Genomic DNA, 9,307 nt, shown 5'->3' on the forward strand with positions numbered 1-9,307 from the left:
CACAGCTTGACTTACCCGATCGGCTCAGTCAGGGCCGTGTGGATAGAGCTGAGATAGTCAGAGTCTCAGGGAAGAGAGAGGCAGAGAGGTGCTGGCTGAGCTGCAGAGGTCCTGGACCACCAGCAACCAGAATGGACTTGTGAGGTTGCCCAGTCCGGGGAGGACACACCCCCTGCCTTCTGGATCTTCAAGCTGCTTTGTCCTGTCAAGGGAAAAATAGCTCTCACTGACTGCAGCCCTTGGAAGACTGCCTTCCCTGGGGAGGACAAGGATAAATCATCTCTTCCTTTGCCGTGTCACCTTCAGAGACTCTTCTTGCTGGACCGCGTCTTGCAGGGAGACCACCTTGGAGCCCTGACGTCTTGAATGGGGTCAGCTGGGACCGTGGGGGGGTGCAGAGACATGGGGTAGGCATGCAAAGGCAGAGCCGGTGGTGGTCGGGTTGGGGGGCTCAGCTCCCACACGCCCCTTTTATGAGGCGCCCATCGGTGCCTCTGGCTTCAGCCTTCGGCCGCTGTGAGGTTCTGCTCTTGAGAGTCTGCGGCAGCCGCCATCTTGAGCTCACGGCGGGTACAGCTGGGGTGTTGGTTTCTCTCGTCCTCTTCAGCCCTGTGGGTCCTGAACCACCTCGTGTTTATGTTTCCTGCCAGGACACTTCCTTGGGTTCTTTCTCCTGCTGCTCTGCCTTGGTTTTTTCCATTTGGCTTCACGTTTGCCCACAAGGGGCTGGTGTCTCAGAGCTGGGGAGGGAGCAGGTGTTTGCAGACCCTTCACTCCGGAGCCTGCTCATCTGTTCCCTTGGAAGCTCTCACGGATAGAAATCTTTGCGCTCATTGGAGTTGGATGACTTTGCCTGTGTGTGCCGCCACGGTGCAAATAATCCTCAGGGTGGGCAACTTGAGTTTCTGCCTTAACAGTTTGGGGGGTCCAGGGCACCCCCCAGTTTTGCCCTGTAGCAGAAATACCATATTATTCTCCATGTAAACCCAGATAGAGCACAAGGAGAGACACGACGAGAACTGGGGGCTTTGTCCAAGCCAACCTGGGAGCAAAGGTCATCGGTGGATGCTCCTTCCAGGTAAGTCAGAGGCAGCGCAAGGTGCAAGTTCAAGTTTTGTTTGTTTGGTTCGTAGACCTGGACGTCTGCCCCGCTAGGTCTTCAGTCATCTAAATGGAAAACACAGTCAATTTGTTGTGGTCGACCTTGAAATTGAACAACCAATTTGGCCTGGCCATTAAGTCAGCCTTGATTTGCTCTGGGCATTAAGACAAGCGTCAACCAATTGGAATGATTTAAAAAAACAACAACTTTGAAACTCCCTCTTCGGCTTTGCTCAGGAAAAGTTTTGATTTCAAGACCAGGGGAAGAATCAAGAAAGTGTGGTGTGGGTTTGCCCCCGGAGAGTAAAATAGGAAAGACGAGGTGATGAATTCCATTTGCAAAGGTTCATCTCCACCTTCATGGGTTTTCCACGCCATGCAAATACATATATATATATATTTTGAAGACTGAAATGCAAAGAATTAATATATATTGATTAATTATTGGCATTAATATATATATAAATTCAGAATTATAATATGTATATTAAGTAATTAATTCTTGGCATTACTATATATTATATATAGTAATTAATTGTTGGCATTAATATATATAAATTCAGAATTAATATATATTAAGTAATTCTTGGCATTAATATATATATATATATATATAAATTCTTTGCATTTCGGTCTTCGATTTCTGTAGAGAAGATACAACAAATCTCCCCTATGTGGAGAAATCCACCACCCCAGAACATGTATTTTTTGGCAAAAGATCACTTCATTGAAGGGACTGACACCGGATGGAGGTTGCTTTAGGTATTTGCATGGGAACGCCTCTCTGTCTACCGTGGTAGACTCCCCAGCTGGCCTTGCCTCCCCCCCGAAAAAATCCCCCCTTGAGCTGAGCTATTTAGGATGCCTTGAAGCCACGTGGGTGAGTCTGCCCTGCTGGGCCTCTCCCTGGACACCGGCGGTGGATGTGCGATGATGAAAGTTCTCTCCGGCTTGCTCTCAACCATCTGTCGGATGCCTGCTTGAAGGTTTGCCAGCCTGGAAGAAGCCAGGGAGGTAGGGGTGATTTCCTTGGCTTCCCGACGCGGCGTTAGACCGGGATTTAAACAATGAAGTCGTTTATTCCAGCGAGGATTACTTTTGTCAAGCGTGATCGCGCTGTTGTCTAAGGAGCCGTTGCATTCATTATTTAGCATCATGCCCGGTGGAAAACACAGGGAAATCGCGCCGTCTGCTTCAGTCTCCGGGCAAAGCGTGCAGCGCGAGAAATCGAGCGCCCCGATACGTCTCCAGCTCCACCACAACTGGCCTTTCACATCGTTAACACGCGTTTGGGTGGAAGGCCGGGCTCATTCGACCGCCATAAATTCCAGCTGATGGGGTCCAGATCATTGTAGTTTCGGGGAGCACTAGAATTACACACGTGTGTGCTTAAAGTATCTGGAGAAGTTGACTGTGGGAGTGTGTTTTTTTTCATACCCAAAGGAACAAGGGTAATGAAGGAATCTTTTAATTAACAAAAAAAATTAAATACCTTGAAATAAAAATGGCATCAAGACAAACTGAGCATCGTCAATCTTCCAAGTCAACTGTTTTACAGGCGTCCTCGGCAGGCGGGCCGCCTGTTGGTGGAGGCGGGTGGGTGTGGGCACAGAATTGCCGCCCAGGGCGAGGGTTGGGGGGACCGGGGCTGGAGAGGGCGGGAGGGAATTCCCAGGCAAGCCAGCTTCCTTCCAGCAGCCGCCCTTGGATCCGCAAGAGCCTCTCGCTTGGCGATTTAGTGCAGATCACAACTACAGAGAGTAATTTTCACCTTGGGGTGTTGCGTGGCGGTGCGTGCGTAGAACGTGAGCCAGTTGGCACCGTTTACATGCGTGTATGTCTTCGTGGCTTATTCATTTTCACCTCGGGGCATTGCATGATGGTGCGTGAGCGGCAGAACGTGAGCCACTTGGCACGGTTTGCATGTATGTATGTCTTCGTGACTTATTAATTTTCACCTCGGGGCATTGCATGATGGTGCGTGAGCGGCAGAACGTGAGCCACTTGGCACGGTTTGCATGTATGTATGTCTTCGTGACTTATTAATTTTCACTTCGGGGCATTGCATGATGGTGCGTGAGCGGCAGAACGTGAGCCACTTGGCACGGTTTGCATGTATGTATGTCTTCGTGGCTTATTCATTTTCACCTCGGGGCATTGCATGATGGTGCGTGAGCGGCAGAACGTGAGCCACTTGGCACGGTTTGCATGTATGTATGTCTTCGTGGCTTATTCATTTTCACCTCGGGGCATTGCATGATGGTGCGTGAGCGGCAGAACGTGAGCCACTTGGCACGGTTTGCATGTATGTATGTCTTCGTGGCTTATTCATTTTCACCTCGGGGCATTGCATGATGGTGCGTGAGCGGCAGAACGTGAGCCACTTGGCACGGTTTGCATGTATGTATGTCTTCGTGACTTATTAATTTTCACCTCGGGGCATTGCATGATGGTGCGTGAGCGGCAGAACGTGAGTCAGTTGGCACATGTGTATGTATTCATGACTTACAAAAAGGCAACATGGCTCAAAAATACAGTAAATGTGCTCAAAGGTCTCTTCTTTCTCCCGCTGTCTTTGTTCTGCACACGTTTCTGCACACGTTTCTGCACACGTTTCCTCATCGGAGGGCCTGTTGGTGGAATAAGACGTCCCCCCATGTGCCCTGTGGCTTCATCCCTGGCTGGCGTGTGGTCCTGTTACCATCAGGTGGGTTATATGAGAAAACCCCAAACTGAACCACACACGGAAGGGAATCTACAAAGACCTGGACTCCAAGGTCAAGGAGCAGACCCCGGGGACCGGGATGGGGCTTGGAGCTGCGGGGACAGAGGAGGGGCTCACGGCGAGCGGGCTGCGCTGTCTCACCGGGAGTCTGCACCGTGACGCTCACGGACAGTGGCCAGTGTGCGGGGGATGCCGCTTCTGTGGCTTCTCATTTCTGAGACTTGCACGTTCCCCGGCAAATATACCCCGCGGTGGCTGCTTTGCGGGAACCCAGGTTGTTCTTTGGGTGATGTTTCAGTTGCCGCGCCCTTGCTAAGGGCCACTCGCAGGCCTGCAGGTTGGCTTTTCACTCTGTTTCCTTTGCCGATGCTTGACAGGGGCTCCCTCCTCAGCTAAAGAGGCGCTTCGGGGACAGCGCGGGCTCATCCTGGCTCTTTAGGCTTGAAGCGCTGCAGTCAGCCCTTAGGTCCGCGCCACGGCGAGCTGCCAGCTGGGGCCGATCCTGGGTTTTCAGTGGGATTTTTAAAAGACGGTTATTTTTTCATTATTTGCGTCTTCCGGTGGGTGTTTTCGCATCCCCGGCTCTATCCCCGCTTTCTTTCATCGTCAGCTCCGTTGCGTCCAGTTGTCTTCATTTTGCAAAACTGTTGTGCAGTTTCATTTGTGTGGTTATCGGGGTTTCCTCAGGCCCCGGGAACTAGCTTAGAGCCGGGGATTCCTTTCTCCCGTTAGATTTAACCGGGTCTGAGAGTCCGTGTGAGACGAGCGTCGAACCCCCGGTGTCGCCTCTGACCCCAGCCAGGATCGGGCACATCCCTGTTCCCTCGGGTTGAAGGGTCGGCCCACGTCCCTCCGCGCCTCTTACCTGCTTTGCTTTCCTCTGCCTTCCTGGCCTGCTGATTTCATTCGTGTTGCTTCATGTATTATTTCTTTCACGCTCATTCTTTCAAATCTCCTCCTTCTGCTCCAAGCGGCACTCACAGCGTCCAGCACTGCTCAGGCCCCTCACGCGCAGCCCATGCATGTCAGCATCGCTGCAAACACGCATGTCAGCTTCTCCGGACAGTGAGGCGCTTGCCGGCCAGCGAGAGGCATTTGCAGGGTAGCCAGCGTCTTGCAGTGGACTGGAGAGAGACGCTGACCCCGGCTCCGTGAGTCCGGGGTGCTGACCACGCAGCTGGGAGTCTAGGAGAAACTCCGCCCGCGTGTGCCTCCGTGGAGGCGCTGGAACTTATACTCCATCCTGCTGGTGGACCCTTTCTGGACCCTTCCTGCTGCTGGCACGGCCGGGAGGGGAGCAGCTGAGACGGGTCTTCCCGGTGGCCGGAGACGAGGCGGCTCTGAATCCCGCAGACACTGGGAAGTTACTGCTGGCAGCAGCCCTGTCCAGCAAAGCACACAGTGGCCAGGAGTCTGTGTCCCTGCAGGGCACCGAGCTCCGTGTGCATTCGAGCCGCCCTGACCTTCCTGAGCTGCAGAGACTGTGAGCTCCTACGAGGTTCAGCAGCCAGTCCCTGGCCGGTGCTGCCGGGGGGAGGCCACACAGCAGCCGGCAGCCAGGGCGTGCGCCATCCCATTTAATATCGGAGCCCCGGGCTGAGCGCCTCGGTTTTGAGTCCAGATTTGCTTTTCTCCAACTCGGGCTTCTCCTATATGATCGGGGTGACCAGCAGACCTTCCGTCCCCAGCTGGCGTGAGTGGACGACATTGGTTTATCAACCCCTTCGCGGAGCGCGTGGCCTGCAGAAGCTGTTTCAGGAGCTTCCCGCTTGTTGCTGCCGCTGTCCGAGGAGGCGAGGTGCACGGGGGGCCGTGGCTTTTCTGCTTTTAGGAGCAAATGTGGAGATTTCCTCGGACAGGAGGCGCTTGCCTTGAGAACTGCTGCCTTTGGATCGTCGGCTGCCGTCTGGGTGTGTGACGGGTTTAAATATCAGGTCTCTGCTCTCCGGTCTCTCTCTAATTATGCGCTGTCTGCGCTCGCCCCGAACCCCAGCAATCTATCGATCTCTGAAGTGCATCATTGATTTTTACTCTCCTCTCATATGACGGCTGAAGGCTTTGAATAAACAAGCGGTGGACTCCAGTGACCCCATGGACGGATGTGCCAATAGGGCATCACCCCGACGGACGGGGACCATCACTGCAAGGCCCCGGCTGCCAGGCCGCAGGGGACGGTCACCCCGGCCAGAATCTGCAGTGGATTGTTCTCCTGTCTTTCCTGATCAAAATATGTGGGCACTGCTGTTGAGCTCCTCATGAATGTTGTTGTTTATTAGGGTTTCTTAGTGGCCCCCGCATGACTTGGTCATGGGGTAGAAGGAAATCTCGCTCTCCCGAAGACAGTTTCCGCCGAATGATCCAACGAGAAAACCACAGGCAAGTCCCAGAGGTAGATGCCGGGGGCTGAAGGGCATCGTGGAGCTGCCGTCCGCGCTTTGCTTGAAGGGGCGTCTTCAAAAACCCAATAACTGTGCGTGCGGTTCACATGGATCCCTGGGCCAGGAAATGCTTTTGTTTCCTCCCCACGGCTTGCATTTATGATCGCAGAGTCCTGCAGCTCCGGGGCCCGGGTACGCTCAGGCGGGTTTGCCTTTAGGGCCTCAAAAGGCTGCCGTTAAGGGGCCGCCTGTGCCGTGCTCTCATGGAGAAGATCGGATGTGACGGATCCATCTCCAAAGTGCCCGGATCACTGCGGAACCCACTTCCTCCAGCGCTGATGGGAGGCCCCGATCTTTGGCAGCCGATGCCGATGTTCTCTGCCCCGAGGGCTGTCTGCCCTCCCCAGAGGCCGCCCACTCACCGACTCTTGGGTTGCCGTGATGGGCACCGTGTCGTGCGGAAAATGTAGAGGCGGCTCGGTAGGTTAAATTGTGGGATTGGTCCCCCCAAAAGGGTCAGACAGACTTTGGTCAACCTCCCAGAGTCTCCTGTGCAAAAAGCCCAAACTTGGGGTGGGGCACCAGCCCCTCCAGTTCGATCCATGTTGTTGCAAATGGCAAGATTTGTCTTTTTCACAGCTGCGTAGTATTCCATGATGACCACAGACCACATCTTCTTATTCACGCCTCTGTCTTTGGGCCTTTAGGTTGTTCCATAGCTGGGTTTTTTTTTTTTTAAGATTTTTTTTATTGATGCATACAAGAACTGGTGTGGACGAAAGCGGGTTAATCACACAGTATATGTTAGGAATGTGCATGAGATCCAGGGCCAGGGTCCTTGCTACATTCACCCCAGACATTTGGGTGGAAGCATCATCAGAAATCATTGAGCTCCTACAGTATCAGAATATAATAATATTCCTATAATATTAATAATATGCTATAATATCTCCCCAGCGTATTGTTTTTATTTTTATTTTCTAAGATTTATTTATGGATGCATGCGAGAGCTGGGGTGCAGGCCAGAGGTAGGGGGTGAGAAGACTCACCAGATACAGAGTAGGGGGCAGAACAGGTGGATCCACTGCTGAGGGGAGCAGCGGGGAGACAGGAGAGGTCTGCTGCGCCCTGTGGGGAGCTCCCTGGCCGGGGATTTGAACTCGTGCTGCAGTGGCTGCGGACAGCTTCACGGTGCTGAGACTTAACCCCTTGCACCCCAAGGGACGCCCCTGTATTGTTTTTAAACTTTCTGTCTCTCTAAAGCGGAAATATTGTCTACGGCTGTTGGGCATTTCCGTGGACAGTTTACATGAAAGATCCCATCCCGTGGTAAAATTAACAAAACCGCCAAGTACGTGAAGTGACCCTCAGTGTGGGGGGCTCCTGTGCATTGGGCCTGGGTCATGGCATTAAAAATCGCTCGTATCCAGGTCAAGCCGGCTTAGAGTCTAAGTTAGCTTTTGACCTAAATGTATGTATTTGGGACAGCTTCGTTTGAGTGAACTAAAAAAAATAAAAAGGAAAGGAAATCTATAAATCATGCTCCGTTGTGTCGTCGTGTTCTGGCTCCAACTTTCTCTTTTGTTCTCAGTCGCTGTGTAATTCTGTGCCGAGGAAGGTTTCTCCCTAAAATGTTGATGTTTGTGGTCTGGCCTGTTCCCTGCTCTCCTGCTTCCTTCTTTCCTTCACGTTCCAGGAATTTTATTCTACTTTTTAACGTGGTCCTGCTGGTTGACAACACTGTGTTTTAGGGGTGCATGTGCACCCCTTTTCACATGTCCAGCAGCACACCACACCCAGCACCAAAGGGCCAGTAAATCACCCCAATGTTGACCTGCTGCCCTTTTAGCTCCCCAGTCCCACCCAGCCTCCCTCGCACGCTGGTAACCTCGGTTCCTTAGTGGGACCCCAAGGGCTGGCTCTTGTGTTCTTTTGTCTCTTTCCTTTGTTTCTTTGTCTTGAATCTGTGACATCGTTTCTGTGATATCATTTGATATCATTCTGTCTCCTGAATGACTTCACTTAGCTCAGCCCCTCCAGCTCTATCCATGTTGTTGCAGATGGCAAGAATCGTCCTTTTCAGAGCTGCGTAGTATTCCACGGTGGCTACAGACCACATCTTCCTATTCACTCCTCTGTCTTTGGGCCATTAGGTTGTTCACATAGGTGGGTTTTTTAAATTTATTTTTTTTAAATTATTAAATATTTTATTTATTTTTTTAATTAATAAATTTTTTTTATATTCCCCATACAATTGCAATCCCCCCATTCTGACCCCAATCCCTCCCCTCCCGCCCCCCACCCCCCAAAAAGTGTCTCTGGTTCATAGTTTTTGTTGATTTTGATTTTCACTTTCTTATAGTTATTCATTTTCCTGGTCCCTTATTTAAAAATTTATTTATTATTGATGCATACAAGAACTGGGGTGCAGGCCACAGGCTTGGGGGGTGAGAGGGTTCACCAGAGACAGACTGGGGATCAGAACAGGCAGGCAGACCAAAATACACTGCTGAGCGGAGCAGGTGGGAGACAGGAGAGGTCTGCTGCGCCCTGGGGGTAGCTCCCTGGCCAGGGATCGAACTCGAGCTGCAGTGGCTGTGGGTAGCTTTATAGGTTGCGTCTTAACCCTTGTGCCACCAGGGAGGCCCCCATAGCTGTGTTATTGTAAACGCTGCTTCAGGGGACATAAGAGAGCAGATCACCCCGAGAGTGAGAATTTCTTCTGGTTGACCTCCAGGAGTGAAATTGACTTTATTTCAATTTAATCGCTTCTCCCTCGAATCTGGTCATCGAATCTGGTCACATTCTGAGCTTTGTGGGCTGAGCTCTTCCACATCAGACTTTTGAAGAGGAGCGAGTCGGCCACAGCACTAGGGAGTCCCAGGGAACAAACTGGGGCTCAGGGCTGTGTGCTCGGTGCCGGCGGGTGCCCCCTGGATGCTCAGAACTTGGGGAAACAGTGACTCGATTCTGCCGTAAGAGCTGGCTCAGCGCTGGAAAGAAACGCGCCATATCTGTCACCTCCAGTCGTCAGCTGTGTTGAATCCTGCCGGAGCAGGTCCCGCGTAATCGGGTGGACGTAAATTATTCCAAGCCCGCCTAA

Source organism: Talpa europaea (assembly GCF_964194135.1).
Source record: "Talpa europaea genome assembly, chromosome: X".
Taxonomy (NCBI): Eukaryota; Metazoa; Chordata; class Mammalia; order Eulipotyphla; family Talpidae; genus Talpa; species Talpa europaea.